Consider the following 17,207-nt stretch of genomic DNA (forward strand, 5'->3'; position numbering starts at 1 on the left):
CTGTCCTTGTGTTTCAAAAGCCATAGTAAGTCAAACAGACAGATACATAATCTTCCAAATTTTGTTTAAATATCAAATCACCTTTTTAAAAAGTGTTGAGTTCCCATTCCTAAAAATGTTCCTTAAAAGAGCATGTTCCCAATTTGGCATCAGACAAGTTCTGTGATATGTAATGTGTCCAATGCCCTGGTACCTCACAGAATTAATTTTAAAAAGCCAAGTTGCCGAAGCTTTTGGCCTAGTGGAGTTCAAAGAACGTGCACTTCGTCATTCAGTAAGTAGAATTTTTTTTTTCCTGCAAATTCTGATTTTTTTTTAACCTAAAAATTTGAAGTTATGGATGCTTCAGAATATTTGGGCTGCACATGACAATGGGTGCTATCTGTAAACAGCATATACGGTAAGGCTAAGGCACATTAGCTCCTCAGGGCTTATTACGAATCCCATCCTGAGCCGCCTCTTATTCTTTCCCAGCTCCCTGCGCCAATCACTTACATGGTGATTTATACGCATTATTTGAGTCTTTACAGTGATTCTGCATGGTAGAGATTATCCCCATTTTACACTTAAAGAAACTGATTATCATAGAGGCTGTTGAGCCAGTTTTTCCTTAAATTAAATCCACAAACAAGCGTAGTCCCTGCTCTCTGGGTGATGCAGTTGTTATTCTATGCAAATCTTTAGCCATTTTTATCATGTGTCTTCTTGATTTTCCATTGGGGGGCATTATCTGTTTGCTTTTTACCATGGTAAAAATCAAGTTCAATTTCAACTCCGGCTACCAACCATATACCTCCACCACACTGCCTACCCTAAATTTCCAATATTGTTACATTTTTTTAATTCAGTTGCCAGTGTTTTCATCAGTGCTCTCAGAATTAAGCCCATGTATTTTGGCCCTTTTTCTCACCCTTCATTGCATTTTCCCCCATAGGGTTAATAACTGTGTTTTTCTTGGCTTCTTTATATGTATACTTATAATTAATTCAGCCACAGTGTCTTTTTCAGTTAGAAATCCTTTCCTATTAGTTCATCAAACACATTAATATTTGAACAATTTTATCTTCTTGAGGAATTCTCTCCCAAAGCATTCTGACCTGCTCCATTATGTAAATTTAAGTCTACTCTGCAGCTTTTGTCTTGGGATCTCTTTGTATCATCATCCTTGGAGGATTCCTTTCCTCAAATTCCGTTTCATGGAGTGCAGGCTTTCATCTTCCTTAGTTTATTCTTTTTAGTGTAGCACATTTTCTAGGAGTTTCTGAGAAAGAAAATATGGCAGTAAAATTTGAAGATCCTTAATCTTTTCCTCGTAATTAATGTTAATAGTTTGGCCTAGTGGAGAAATTTCTTTCCTCCTGAATTTCAGTGACATTGTTACTTTTTTTTCCTAGTTGCCAATGTTGCTATTAAGATGTCTAATCCCATTCTGAGTTTCAATCCCTTGTATGAAGCATTTCTCGCCTTCAAGGTTTTAGAATATGCTGGTTTTCCACAGTGTTCTAAAATTTCCCGATGATCTGCCTAAAGTATGAGCCCTCTTTAGTCCCTTTAGTGGTGACTTTTCAATCTGAAAACTCTTTTTTTTTTTTTTCAGGGAAATTTTCTTAAGTTGTTTCTTTATTTACTCCCCTTCATTTTCTTCTCTTCTGTCTTTATAGGGCTTTCCTTATTTGGATGCTAGAATTCTTGGAATTATGTTCTAATGGTCTTATAGTTCCACTTTTGTTATCCCTTTGCATTTTTTTTCTCAACTCTCTTGAAAATTTTCTTAATTTTATATTCTATGACTGTTTACGTCCACTCACTTGATTTCATTTATCTTCCAAGATTTTCATTTATTGATGATAATTTTAATTTTCAAGATTTTAAAAAATTTCTGGTTCAATACATATTTTTTTTTTTTTTAAGATTTTATTTATTTGACAGACAGAGATCACAAGTAGGCAGAGAGAGAGGAGGAAGCAGGCTCCCCGCAGAGCAGAGAGTCCGATGTGGGGCTCGATCCCAGGACGCTGGGATCATGACCTGAGCCGAAGGCAGAGGCTTTAACCCACTGAGCCACCCAGGCGCCCCTACATATTCTTTTTTTAAAAGGACTTTTTCCTTGTATCATGTAGATAAAGGATCTTAGATCTTTCAAATTATTAATGACAGTGTATTTTAAATGTTTCTTTTTTCTACATTCTGTTTCTAGTATTTTTTGATATATGTATTTTCTAGTCTATTTTCCAGTGGGCCAATTACAAAGATGATTGAGGCTCTGTGCAAATTATGGGGTAAGTCTGACCACCATCTTCACTGTGGAGTGACAGAGTTGTATTATGTACCTGAACTCAGAATCTCTGAGCTGCTTCTTTAAGGTCAATAACATTGCCCTGATAAGATTCTTTTAATTAGCTCTTTGCAGAAGAGGTCCCTGGTGACCAATGTTCTGAGAACCATGTGAGTTTGGGAACAGATGATCTTTATCCCTGGATTTCAGGACAGCATCCCCATCCTCATTTGTGTGTAGGGTCCAGAATTCTAAATAAAATCTTACCCTCAAACAAAAATAAATCTTAAGTTTCTTTGTCAGGGTATGGAAGGGGCAGAAAAGTTGACTTGATTAGAACAAAGTAAAGTGTGGCTTTTCCTGACATCTTTGCTCTCCTATGCCTTTAAAAATCCCTCTAAAAGCCTTCCATTTCAGTGTTTCAGGAAGCATCAGAGATTAATGTATATTTGATCTGCCACTTTGAGAAGAAAACCTAGTTAACTGTATTAGTTTTCTGTCACTGTTATAATAAATTGCCACAAATTTAGCAACATAAATAATACAAATTTATTATCTTACAGACTATAGATAGAAGTCCAGCATGGGACTCATGTGCTAAAATCAGTATGCTCCTACAGAGGCTTTTCTTTCTAAAGGCTCTAGAAGAGAATTCATTTCTTTGATCTGTCCAGTTTCCAGAGGCCACCCACAGTCTGTCCTTCCGTTATTAAAATAAGAAAAATGGAATCTCTCTGTACCTTTCCTCCACAGACACATCCTGTTCCGACTCCTCTACCTTGCTCTTCTACTTTTAAAGACCACAGTGATTACATTAAGCCCACCTAGGTAATTCAAAATAAGCCTCCCATGTCAAAGACCTTAATTTAATCCTATATGTTGGTCCTTTTTGCCAAATAAGTTAACATATTCATAGGTTCCAGAGATTAAGATGTGGATTTGAGGGGTCATTATTCTGACTACCTCACTTTTCTTATTTATCCTTTCTCTTTATATAAAGAGAATATAATTTGAACAAAATACTTTCCTCCTCAAATATAAATATATTTTTATGTAGATTTAAAAAATAAGGGTAGGCATTTATTTCCATTAATGACATCCTTCCATGTGAGGAAACATTTAACAAGACATTATTTAATTATTTCCTTAGGAATCTATTTTTATCATAGTCTGTGTGCAAATGTCTGACCAGGTTTTATTTTATAGTCATTCATAGAAGAGAAAAACAAAACAACAACAAAACAAAACAAAAACCAAAAGCAAAATGGCTTCATGAAATAGATTGACAGTAGCATGCATATCTTCAATGTCCTGAACCGAAGCTTAAATGCAGTTCCACTGTTTCCTTGGCTGGCCACCCCACCCTTTGATCTTCAAATATGATTAAGGGTGGATTTAAATCTCAGTAGATCAACCTGAAAGCTGGTGTTGGTATCTGTTAACAGATAAATATTACTATGCCACACAAACCCTTAAAAAGTCTAAAAGCTTGTAAACTAGAAATTAATTTTAGAAATAAATCCTGCTGCATTTTAACCAAATGTTCAATGAACTGCTTGCAGAGACTCTGGGTGGGCCCTTGGGTGTTGGCACTTTGATAAAGGTTTAAGTTTAAATTTTAGTGGCTAACCAAATGAGAAGGCCAAAATAGAAAAAATGTTACTTAGATGCAGGTTTATTTCTGTAAATGAAGGAGGTCACATGTCCTCTACCCTATATCCTATTGTGAAGTCAAATAAGATTTATGGCTTCCTTTCTTATTGAACATTCCAAATAAATAATTGTTATTTTTATTATCCACTTTTATCTCCTTCCCCTCTTCATTGAGTTTTATAAAATAAGCTATATTAAAGGGAAGTTGTGTGCAGAATGAGACAATTATTTATACTATAGAGTCATATTTTTGTACCCTTGTATAAGTTTGGATCTACTGGTTCTCTATTTCCTTATATCTAAAATTTGTAGTACGATAATATATTTACATCAGATCCCGGATTTATATTTCATATGACCCACACCTTCATCTTAAATATCTAGATTTGAATATGTGACTGAACTTTGTCATCCAACCTTTTTTTTTTTTTTTTTTTAAACTAATATAAGACTCTTGTTTCACACCAGGCATTTTCCATTCTGGATGACTTACAGAGTTAATATTCAGTTATAAAGAAGACATTAAGAACCATCTATTTGGTAAATTGAGATCTATACCATGATGGGAATATATAGCTTCTTTTAAAAAGTAAGGATTAATTATAAGCCCTAGTCTTGTTCATATCTGGTCAAAGTCATTATTGATGACCAAGCTGGAGAGGAAAAATTGCTTCAGGAAGTATGCATTATATGGTCTTGAAGAGGGCAGTTTTCCCTAGAGATGAGAATCAAAATGTTGGTTGGAGGTGAAATGGAACACAAACTGCAAATGACCAGTATTCATATCGATAATCTATTCTGAACCAGTAAGTTATGTTTTAGTCACTGGTTACATAATTTATTTGATTTCTTCCCCTATTAAAACTTGTCCTACTAAAACTTTCCAAATTGTCAAACAGGCTTTTTATACTGGGGGAGATCTTGTTTGGGTGTTACAGACTGCTAATTAGAATGTAGTGTTCTAAATGTTTTGAAACATAACTGCACAGGATACTCTGGGGGCTCAAGAAAGACGGTAGACTAATTCAGATCTGTGAGTGGGACTGGGTGAGGTTAAAGAAGGTTGGAAGGTCTTCAAAAGTATTTTGCTGTAAGGAATACTAAGACTGTGTTTTCAGAGATTTGAGGAAATTGCATAGATAACAAAAAGGAAGAGAAGTAAAGGAAGCACCGTGTATAGATGGATTCCTGGGCTTTGGAAACCATACTATATTTTGCAAGTATAACTAATTCAGAATGTTTAGAACAGGGGATGTGAGAAGTGGATTAGTATGGAAGATAATTAGAAAGGTAAGTAGAGGCCCATTCATAAAGGATATTATAACCCATAGAAAATAGTTGGGTTTTTATGTTGAAGACAAGTTCTAAAGTTTTAAAAGGATGATGGAATCAGATGTATATTTTAGAAAGTTGGCTCCTCCAACATACACTAGGGAAAAATGAACTCCATAACTTCTCTTCCTCTGGAACCAATATATTTTTCATTAAATTTTATTTATTGCTTTTATCCCCCAGAAAAAGAATTTATGAGGCTTACAAAATATTATAGGAAAATATGCATAAAACCAAATATACAAGAGAGATGAGAAAAAAAGCAAAAAATATACTCTAACTGCAAAGTTTAATATAGATGGTACAACTGAATGTAATATTTCATTTCTGGCAGGTAAGAGAAAAAAAGGAAATCACCATCTGTGGTTTTCTTTATCTAAAAAGGAGAAAACCAACAATTCTCCAAAGAACCAATAATTCCAGATCTTTTTAGATTTCATTAGACATTCACACCATGTCTCTTTATTCAGCCATTGCAATCAAGCACTCCAAATTACCTGAACCTTTCCCCAAAGGAAAGTGTTATTTGAAAATTTATTCCTCCTCTTCCTTTTTTTCTGTTACACTTAAGAGTAGTATGTCAATTTAAATTAATGACGGTAAAATGCAAATTGTAAAGAAGTAAGGATTGAAAACAACAATTTTGATATTGGAACACTTGCTAATTGGGAAGTGATTTTGAATCAAGTACATGTTTCAGAAGAGTAACTCCTACTCATCTCTGCTACAAGATGGAACAAAAAAATATAATACCCAATGTTGGCTAATAAATTGGAGTCATCTGACATAATATCATAGATCTTCCACTATTTAAAGTTTAATAATTAATGATTCACTGCTTAAATTATTAGAGCTTAGAATGTGTGCAGTAAAATATATTTTTCCAGGAACTACTTGCATAAAAATAAAAACTTGATTGTTTTCAGACATCTCACTAAGTATTAAATGTTTTTACATTGACCCTTTCCTCCAACCTAGGGGTTCAGCATAGTGACCCATCAATGTAGACCACATGTGGACTGATATTCATATAAGTCATATATATTTTCATCTCTGTAACTGTGTGAGCTTTGACAAAATGAAAATCACAGTTGCCCCTTTACAATTTTAACTTATAGATAAGTTCTCACATCTGTGGAAAGAAAAATGAAGGCATGGCCAATCAGTGGTGTGGATCTTGATCTCCTCAAAATCATACAGATCATTGGGAATGTCAGTGGAAATTGAACTGAATTGATCACCCAAATCAATATCTGGAATAATGAGCACTGGTACAGTGTATGTTCTCTGAGTTGCTTGCTTAGGTTAGACATGTGCCAACCTCTATTCAGTCTCTCCATATAATTCAAGTTTAATTTGTGTCTAGTAAAAAATTACACATGGCAGACACACTTTTGTATGATTAACAGGTTTGTTTTCAGTTTTCTCTCAGAAAAATTCCTCAGTGTAGAGGCTTTCTTGGAGGAAATTCATTTCTGGACTTACCTGAAAATGTTCACTGACAGCTGACTTGGGAAAAAACAAAAGAGGAAACAATACTGAAGAAACTAGTCAGCCAAACTCCATCTCAAAACAGTTTAAAAAAGAATTTAAGCTGCCAAATCACTAAGCCAGGTATTTATTTTAACTAGTGTTAAAATTCATGTCTATTCAATACATAAAAATAACAAGATTATAGTTTCAAAATAATAAATGACCTAACATATTTTGGTATACATATATTTATACACAGTTCCAGAAAGTTTGCAATATGAAAATTATGCTCTTTGAGAGGAAAGAAAGAGGCAACAATTATTAAATATGCAAGTAGAAAGAGGATATAAAAAATAGATAAAATACTCTGATTTTTTTTAACACATTAGGAAGACTACTTTTGTATTTATCTATAAATGAGACACTCGGGTCAGAGAATAATTTCAGTTCAGTCTAGAGGAGGAAACTAATATTGTAATAGAGAAAATTCAGTGACTCTAGTCTGCACCAGGCCTCTGGGTAAACAATCTGGATGATTCAAACGGTTCACTTCATGTTGTGGCTTGAATTGTCAATAATTCTTTTTGGTAAATGGATAACATCCTATTTGCCAAACTGTAGAACCATTTTCTTTTCCATAATCACTTTCCAAATAGAAATTAATGTCATGCCAGTGAAGATATATCATATTTTCTTCCAGAACTATGGTACAAGAAAACATTCCTCAGGTAATAATCGGTGTGTGATTACAATTCCACCCATCCTGCAGAACGTTTTGGATACAAACCCACTGAACTCTTCCTTAATCTTCATTCCTTTCATTATCAACACAATGGTAGCTTCTAGCAGAAAATACGCAGTCTAGTTGCTGAGTGCTATTTTTCTGATAAAGTCTAATTAAAATGACTCTTGTGATCTTCCATTCTTGGGTGAGAAATATATGGGCCTGCTTATCTTTGATTAATAACTAAGTTATGCATTATAATAACTCTGCTACTTAGAAATAATATTTCTAATACTTAGAAATAATATGATCAAGACATATTGCTTTCCTTGGGGCTATAGGATCCATGGTAGCTTGCTTCTTCAAGTCCAGGAATGGACAGAGAGACAGGTGTCACACTTTTTATGTATCACATGTATGTAACCATCTAAATCCCATTAGCTTTACCACACACATTCTGTTTGAGGCAGCCACCAGTCCTTCCAACACTCAAGTCTGGGGATTACATAAAGGCATTGATAATAAGAGATGGGGATCATATGAGGATTTTTTTTTCTGCCTGGCTTGGAGACTATGATAATTCTGAAAAGAATTTAACAGTGTAGGCAGATAAATTACCCAAATTCTAGGCCAACAAGAAATTGCCAGAATATGTCTTTTACTGTTCTATCGTTAAAAAAAGATCAAATATAAAATGTGTAGCACTCCACAGAAATCTCCAGGTAGCTAAAGAATTACATTGTTATTACATTGTTACTCAATCCAAAAAAATTTTGAGATTTATAAAATTACTTAAAGAAGAGATGTATACCTCTGAGTCAGATCTTACCTAGGAAGGTAAGCTAGACTTTTACTGGAATGCATATATAATATATATATTTAGCAATGTTCAGGTATATATACATATATACCTAAACACTGCTAAATAAATATACATATCTAATTTTCTGTTAATTCTCAAAATAGTATGTTTCCTTCCTTATATCCCTTATAAATATCTGTCCCTTTTATTTATTTGTGTATTTATTAATTTTTTACTTTACTCATTTTTTTGCCTTTTAGATTCTTAACCACAAAGACCATGAGGTAGACTTTTAAATACATAGAACCACAAAATTTAAATAAAATTATTTTAAAAATCAAACACAAGAGTATGACCAAACTAAAAGGACAGAGAAATGAAACAGAAATATGTGACTTAAAAGGTCCTACATTGTGTTTTAACTGGACTGAGAATTTGGCTTGACTCTGTAGGCAAAACGATGTGAAGGACAATTATTTCATTTACTTTTGTACAGAAAAACTCGTAGGAAAATATGGCCTTATGTATTAAAATTAAAGATATCTCCATCTGCAGTCACCGTTTTCACTCCTCCATACATACACTAGAGAAGCTCAGGCACATTCAACCCAGATTCCATGAAAGAATATTCACAATAGCATTGTCCATATATTGAAAAAAAAAGAAAACCCATATGTCCTTCAACGGTAGAAAGGAAAAATAAATTGTAAGTCTATGTAATTGAATTCTATAAAGCAATGAAAATAAAGGAACTAGACCACAGATAACAATGTGGATGGGTCTGGCAAGCATAACATTGTATAAAAATGAAAAAAAAAAAAGAAAATTAACTTCCCACATGAATTTTTGCAAAGCACAGCTTGACAGATCCCATAGATGAAGTCGTCAATTATACTCTGTCTACAACTGGTTGCTGAATAACTAGGCTCATGTAGTTTTATCCCATTGCCTGCCTCTGTAAGTCAGAAAACAACCCACATTGCTACCCCTACCACCACAAAACCTCACAAACTAAAACGTGAATGTTTTAACACAATATCTGGATAACAATTTATAGAAACTCATCAAGAAAGTGATACTGCTTTTCTGATAAAAATAGCCAATAAGAAGATGACAAAAATTTTTTTAAGATTTTATTTATTTACTTGACAGAGAGAAAGAGAAAGAGAGAGAGAGAGCAGAAGCAAGCTCAGTGGCAGGCAGAGGCAGACTTCCTGCTGAGCAAAGAACCCAACATGGGGTTCGATCCCAGGATCCTGGGATCATGATCTGAGCCACAGACAGATGCTTAACCAGTTGAGCCACCCAGGCGCCCAAGAAGATGACAATTTTTGTCTAAACATAATCCAGTTTCCAAAAAAATAAAAAGGCATTTATCTTCCATGCTTTGATTTTGTTTTTTATATCTTCTATGAAAGTACGTAGATTATATAATGCCTTCATTAAAAAGGAATGATTTTTCTAAGAATTATTTCTTTGATAACCAAGAATTTAATTTCCCCTTAAAATCATATCCTATAGAAGAAAACTCCAGTATCAATACAAGCCTGTGCATCCCAGTCAATTCTATCATGGAATTCAATAATTACTTTCAAACAGCAAGCACTTTTAAAATTGAGTTAATCTATAAACATATCTCTTTGTGGTAAGATAAAAGCACAATTAAACTTTCAAAGTACCAATAAGAACAATGTTTAGTTCACTAGTTTTTTAATCTTTCTGAAGGAAAATTGACACATAATATTATGTTGGTTTCAGGTTATTGCGTAGTGATTTGACAATTACATACCATTACAAAATGCTCAGCATGAAAAGTGTAGTTACAGTTTTTCACCACATAAAGTTAGGACAACATTATTGGTTATATTTCCTATGCATAGCATAGGACTGACTGACTTTTATCCTTGTGACTGACTGACTTTATAACTGGAAGTGTCTATCTCTTAATCCCTTCCCCTATTTCACCCATTCCTCAAAACCCCAGCCCCCTCTGGCAACCACTGGTTTATTGTTTATATTTAATGAGTCTATTTCTGTTTTGGTTTCTTTGTTTGTTTTAAAAAATGTGATCTATGATTGTGGCATTAAAAATCTTCATTTTCTCTAGGTAAAAACAAGGTAAATTTTTCTGATGTTTATATTTGAATGGTGTTGAGTAAAACCGTTGAAATGGCCCGTGTGTGTGTGTGTGTGTGTGTGTATTTCACCTTCTGAGTTCAGTTTTCAAATCTGATATTGAAATTTTAATTTGAAAAATTCAATACAAAAATTTGTATGGAAATTATTTAAGACGATGCCTCTGGTAGTAGACCCCAAATCAGTGCGATCTTTAGGTAAAGCTGATCGCAGACTAGTAATACCTAATAATTTTGACATTTGTGTTCTTAAAGGTTTTGATGAAGCAATAATAGTATCACTGAATTTCTGGTAAAATAGTGTTTAGTTCTCTGGGGAATGACATTTTAGGCCATGTGGCAAATGAGTAAAAGCATACGGTTAAGGATGACAAGAAAGGGTGGGTATGTATAAATAACATTCCAATATTGTGGAAGGAAAAGTGGTTTGTGATTTAGAGGAAATGGAACACATCTAAACAGAAATTATATTAAGAAGTGAAATGATTTGGGATGAATGAATTAGAAGCTGCAATTCCCTCTGAGAATTAAAGCCTTGGGAAGATGAAATGTTTGCCTATACATTTTGGACTGCACAGCTTGAATGATAAAACTGGTGAAAAGAGAATCCTTTGTTTCATAAGATGATTTTTGGCTGAATGGTATATATAGACAGGAAAATTATAATAAAGTGAATTGGCAAGATAGAAAAGGAGATGAAATTATAGATTTGAAGTGTACTGTCCTGGCAAATGCAGAATGGCAAATAAATACATTAATAGACTTCTCAGAACATGTGTCTTTGCTGGGCAATTAGCCTTTGGTTGGCTGAGCTCTTTAAGGAATAGGCAGTTGGGTTTTGGTTTTGTCTTTTGTGATTTAACAAACCAAATCCAGAGTGCCTGGGTGGTTTAGTGGGTTAGAGCCTCTGCCTTTGGCTCAGGTCATGATCCCAGGGTCCTGGGATTGAGCCCTGCATCAGGCTTTCTGCTCAGCAGGAAGCCTGCTTCCTCCTCTCTCTCTGCCTGCCTCTCTGCCTACTTGTGATCTCTGTCAAATAAATTAAAAAATAAATAAATAAATAAATAAAATCTTAAAAAAAAAAAAAGAAAGAAAAAAGAAACCAAATCCAACCAAGTATTCCCTGAATCAGGTAGCAAATCATTATCATTCACCATAATTATTAATTTAGTTATTATTAATGGAGCCCTACTATGTGTCTGGAATAATAACAACTCTTTTTACATGCATTTCCTTCTTTTTAACCATCAAAGGAATTCGATGAGATAAGCGTGATTATTACACTCTTATTAAAAATGAAGATATTGGGGTGTCTGGCTGGCTCAGTCTGGCTCAGTCGGTAGTACACGCGACTCCTGATCTCATGAATTCATGCTCCACGTTGGGAGTAGAACTCACTTTTTAAAAATAATAAAAATGAAGACACTGACACACAGAGACATTAAACAGCTTGACCAGCGCTCTTCTACTGGGGGCAGGGACCTGGTCAATGAGTTAAATGAATGTATTTTCTGAACAAATACATGTTACAGAAGACAAAATACTCAAAACAAAAACCATTTTTTCACGTAGTCTACACTGCTGTGTTGCAAATATAAACGATAAATAAAACGTATAGGTAAAATATACGATAGGCAGAGAGTGGAGTGAGGTATGCTACTAGAATGTGCCAGAGCAGGAACCCAGAAGGCGTGAGGTAGTGCGATTTGAATAATGATCGGAAGGAGGTCCCAGACCCTCTATTAGAGAAGAGCATTCTAGAAAGTTGCACGTTTGGTGCTTTGATTTCAAGAAACAGCAAGGACAGTTCAGCTAGGGAGAACTGAGGAGGAGGGCGAGATGAAGTAATGGGTGGTGGTGGTGAGTGACCATGTGTGAAGACAGGTGGAATCTTTCAATTAATTTACTGACAAGGATTGAGAAGTTATTGGGAGAATTTTGAGCAAAAGAGTGACACTGATCTCATTTATATTTTACTACGATCACACCAGCTTGCTTTGTTTAGATTGGTAAAGGGCATGAATGACCCAGTGAGAGAACTTAGGAGGCATCTGTGAGAATCTACATGGGAAATACTGACAGAAGAACCAGGGAGGCAGCTGTGGATTTAGGGAAAAGTAGTTGCAATCCAAATACCTTTCAAGATAACTGACTGGATTTACTGGCGTAATAGAATACAATGGCCTTTATAATTTCAACACAACTCATGACAAATCAAACTGTCGATACATATTGTATAACCCTAGCTGTCCCACCAAAGCATCATCTAAATGATCAATGTCAACTAAGACACAGATATGAAAAGGAAAATTAAAAAATATATTTACTTGCAAAGATGCATACAAACAATGTATTGGCTCACCAAATAAATATATCTCAGGTATTTATAAAGGAGAAAAAAATCGACAAGTATAGCAAGATAATTGATAGAAACCAGTTGCTGATGAAAAGCTGCTCTTCCACATAATTATCATATTTGCAAGACTTCTCAGATTTTCAGACATTTGCCCTCTAAAATCAGTAAATTATCCCCCCCGCCTGTCCCCCCGTAGGTGAGGATTCAGGAAAATCTCAAGGCGTCATTGATTTAGTTGGGTGGAACTAACTGCAGATGGGGTGGCTCTGTTTGAAGGAGAAGTTTATTTATTTATATTGATTTATCTGATAGAACAAAGTTCTTTTTCTTTTTCTCTGACATGAGTTCTAATACACGGCTCACTCAGTGAAGGCAGGGCAAGATGTCAGTTTTCTTTGACAAAATTTATATTAGTTGATATGAAGTAAACCAATAGTCTCGAACTGCACCTGGAATCTTCTCCATCCTTAGTCTGGTCAAGACAGCTCTCCCCATGGTATTGGATGGTTTGTGTTTCTGCTAGGGGCCTAATACCCAGCCTCTGCACAGTCCACCAAGTTGTACACTGTGCTTCTATATATTGTACACTGTGCTCTGTGCCCCAGATGGGCATCATTTTTGGCTAATCGGTCAGTCCAGTTTCTCTAATGTGTCTATACAGAAAAAGTTCCTTTATCTAATTTTACAAAAGTGCTATATTGCTGAGCTTTTGAAAGCAGAATCATAAATTGAAATATGACTGATCTAAATAATATTCTTGTCTTCAAGTTCATGCCAACATTGAGGAAAGAAAAGAAGTCCTATACCTGTGATATTCTACACAATAATTAAGAGAAACAGAAACATTAGCACAGAATTTTTAAAAAATAGATAATGGATGTCATAGCTGTTGGCAGAGACCATTGTTTTTAACTTATAATTATTGCAAGGATACCTAAAATTGTTCAAAGAAATTCCAGAAAATCTGAGCCCTTGAAAATGTCATATTTGATTTAAAGGGAAATTAACTGTTCATCTCCAGCTAATGACTTGAAGGTAATTGTTATAGCATATTGGATACAACTTTGAGACTCAATATTTTTGGTTAATAGTATTTTTAAGTAGTTGATGGAATTTCACAGTATAAAATTCAAAATTTATAATCAACTGCATCGTGAAAAGTGTGTTGTATACACTTTTCTCACTGAACTGCTTTGTTCCCATTTCCAGAGGGAAAAACTATGGCCAGTTCCATCTTTATGTATCCAGAAATATTCTTTATATGTATATACAAATTAATCACAATATTCCAGAGACAGTTTGTGCTGTTCTAAACATAAAATTCATAAAAATTATATGTGCTCACATTGTCACACATATTTTTGTTTACATAATTATTTATGATTATATCTGTTACATAGCTATCTTTCTCATTGTGACATGATATCTTATTGTGGTTTAACGTACATTTCCTCATAACTAATGACATTGAACATTTTTCCGTGTATTTAGTGTTCAAGCATATATTTCCTTTGATGAATTATCGATTCCAAGATTTTTGTCATTTTACTGGGCTAAGATTATTTTATATATTTAAAATATAAAGATTTTTATTATATCTGAATTGTAAATATTTTACAATATTTACAAGTATATGGCTTGCTTTTCATTTTCTTAATGGTGTCCTTAAAAACAAATGTTTTTCATTTTTATGAAATTCAGTATATCATTTGTGTCTTTTATGGATCATGCCTTTAGTGTCACATCTTTGAAGTCTTTGACTAATTCAAAGCCATGAAAATATTCTCAGATGTTTTATTATAAGTTTATAGTTTTAGCTCTTTCATTTAAGTCTGTTGTTTATTTTGAGCTAATTTTTGTGTTTGGTGTGAGATAAGGATAAAGATCTGCATGTGTATATATGATTGTCTTAGGGCATTCTGTTGAAAAGTCCATCTTTTCCCTACCAAATTGCTTTGGCACCTTTGTGAAAAAATCAGTGTACCACAAATGTAAGGTTTATTTTTGGATTATCAAATCTGTTCTATCTATCTACTTGTCTGTCCTTATGATATGACCATACTGTCTAGATTATTATAGATTTAAAGGTTGCAAGTCCTCAAGGTGGATAAATAATTTAACACAAAGCAAACATGTTAAGTCTTCATAAGAAAGTAGATAATCTTTCTACCATTAAAAGAAATGTGAATTAAGATAGTGTTAAGATTCAAATAAATTCATATTAACTAGAACAATGAAATAATGAGTTTTAAATTCAAATATAAACTTAGACTTTGCAGTTTCATATTTGAGTCCACACACTGGAAATAACATTTGAAGAAAGAAAACATTTTTTTTTTTTAAGCAAAGAACACAATACAATATACTACATGAGAGTTAAAAAAAAAAAAACACAAAACAAAAACAAAAAACCTCTCCCAAGCAATCAGCAAAATGAGGATAAATTATAACAAATACCACACTATCGGCAAAATGAGAAGAATTTGTACTTTGTCCTAATTAAAATGCAGTATAAGAACCAAATTAAATTGCATAAACAGAACTGAAAATAAAATAGCAATAGTGATTAGAGCTTTTCACCTTATTGCTTTGGATAGATAACAAAGATCAGATGTAAATTGGGTATGATTTAATAATTTTATTTGCCTCCTGTTTATCTTTGTGAATTTGTCCAATTTTCATTGGATGTATTTTTTCTGTAAAACTGTCTAGGGTCATAATTATCACATGCAATACACATTTTAAAAGAGTAATATAACATTATGAAAACTTCTTGTGTGTGTGTGTGTATGTGAACAAACAACAGTGTGTGGGTGATGGAAACCACAAACAGAATACTTACTAATCCTACTTACGGACCTCAACATTTGTGATACAAACACTTGGGGACAAGAATGCAGATTTCAGGTGATTACTCTGATTTATTGAGTCAAGAAGACAAATCAACAGCCTCAAAATTCTAAAGAATTTTTCTTCAGCAGAAGTCTTTACATTTTTAATGGTTTTATTATTTTTAATCTTCCATTTCTTGCATTCTGTGTCACTTCACTTCTTACCTTTCCATTTCCTCTCACTTACCCTCACTTCTAGCACACCGAGTCTCCTGCCTTTCTCCTTCCCTTGTCTTTTTTATTGTTGCCAGACTAGTATTGCTGAAGTCTGGTTGTTTTTGAAGTAAAAGATGTTTCTGCAGATCAGGGTCTCGACACCATAGAGCATCTATTGGGCAGAAACACAAGAAATCAATAACAAATAAATGGTGTGTTCTATCTATTCTGAGGTGAAGATAGCGTTGTCATAGCAGTTTTTGCTACTGTGAAAAGAAAGTCAAAGGGCCAAGCTGGGACCCAGGACAAGAGATTCTAGACAAAAAGACTTCTGTAGCAATGCCATTTACTCTCCAGAATACCAACACACAGCACATTCTGGCATGCTCTGTGCAAAAAATCCAGCTATCTGATATAAAGAGTTTCCAGAAATAGGCATTGAGATACAAAAACAGATAGTCTTTTATTGACCAGGGTGAATATCTGTATTGCTCTCCTAAAAATGGACTCCTGCTGCAAAAGGGAAAGCAGGCACATTATCGGCTGCTCGCGAGATGGCACTACTTGAAGTCTTGTACAAACAGGTGCATTCATTGTTGTTTGACTCTGGCGTTTATGATGCGTTTTCTTTTTTTATATCTTCTTTTTTTCCCTCCTATAATAGCCCTCTGGCCTGACATTTTAGCACAGTTTTCTGCATTCTTCTAACATTTAAATGCAACCTGTATTCCTTTTCCATTTAGGTCATGCAGGTTAATTGGCTTTGAGCCTGCTGAGCTATTAATACCAGCTAGCTTGTAGAGGAGTCTTTGTATGAAATCACATGCCTGTGGTTCATTATGAGTTCGTAATTAAGTTATAACTGTAAGGAAAAGGGAAAAAACTTAATGATCTTTGTTTCGTAAAAGAAAAAAATATTGCCTAACTTCCTTATGTGGATACAAAAAGAGCATAATGAGTCTTCCAGATGTGGACTTCATAATATACTGTAAACAACTGGATTTTTAAATCAATGCCTCTGTCCAGGAGAAACTGTCATTGCCTTCTCCTAGTAAATTTAACAATAACCAGCTACTTTCAATCTTGGTTGTTACTCCACAAAACATGGTGAGATCCCTGACGGCACAATTCTGAAGTTGTCTTAGTGATTTGGATATTTGCTTTTATAAAATAATTGAAAGCTTATAAAAAGTATTCTATTTATATAAAATATTTATAAATATTTTATTTGTATAAAATATTTATAAAATATATTATTGTCTGCTCTGGCTGATTAGTTGGGGTAAATCTGCTACTTTCAAAAAAGGGTCATTTGATAGAGATATTTTTCCATTCATGTATAAATGTCAATAAGTCAAACATAGTCATTAAAAGGATTTAATTATAGCTATATGAATTTATATAGAGGCA

The sequence above is a fragment of the Neovison vison genome, chromosome 3 (genome assembly GCF_020171115.1).
Source record: "Neovison vison isolate M4711 chromosome 3, ASM_NN_V1, whole genome shotgun sequence".
Classification (NCBI taxonomy): Eukaryota; Metazoa; Chordata; class Mammalia; order Carnivora; family Mustelidae; genus Neogale; species Neogale vison.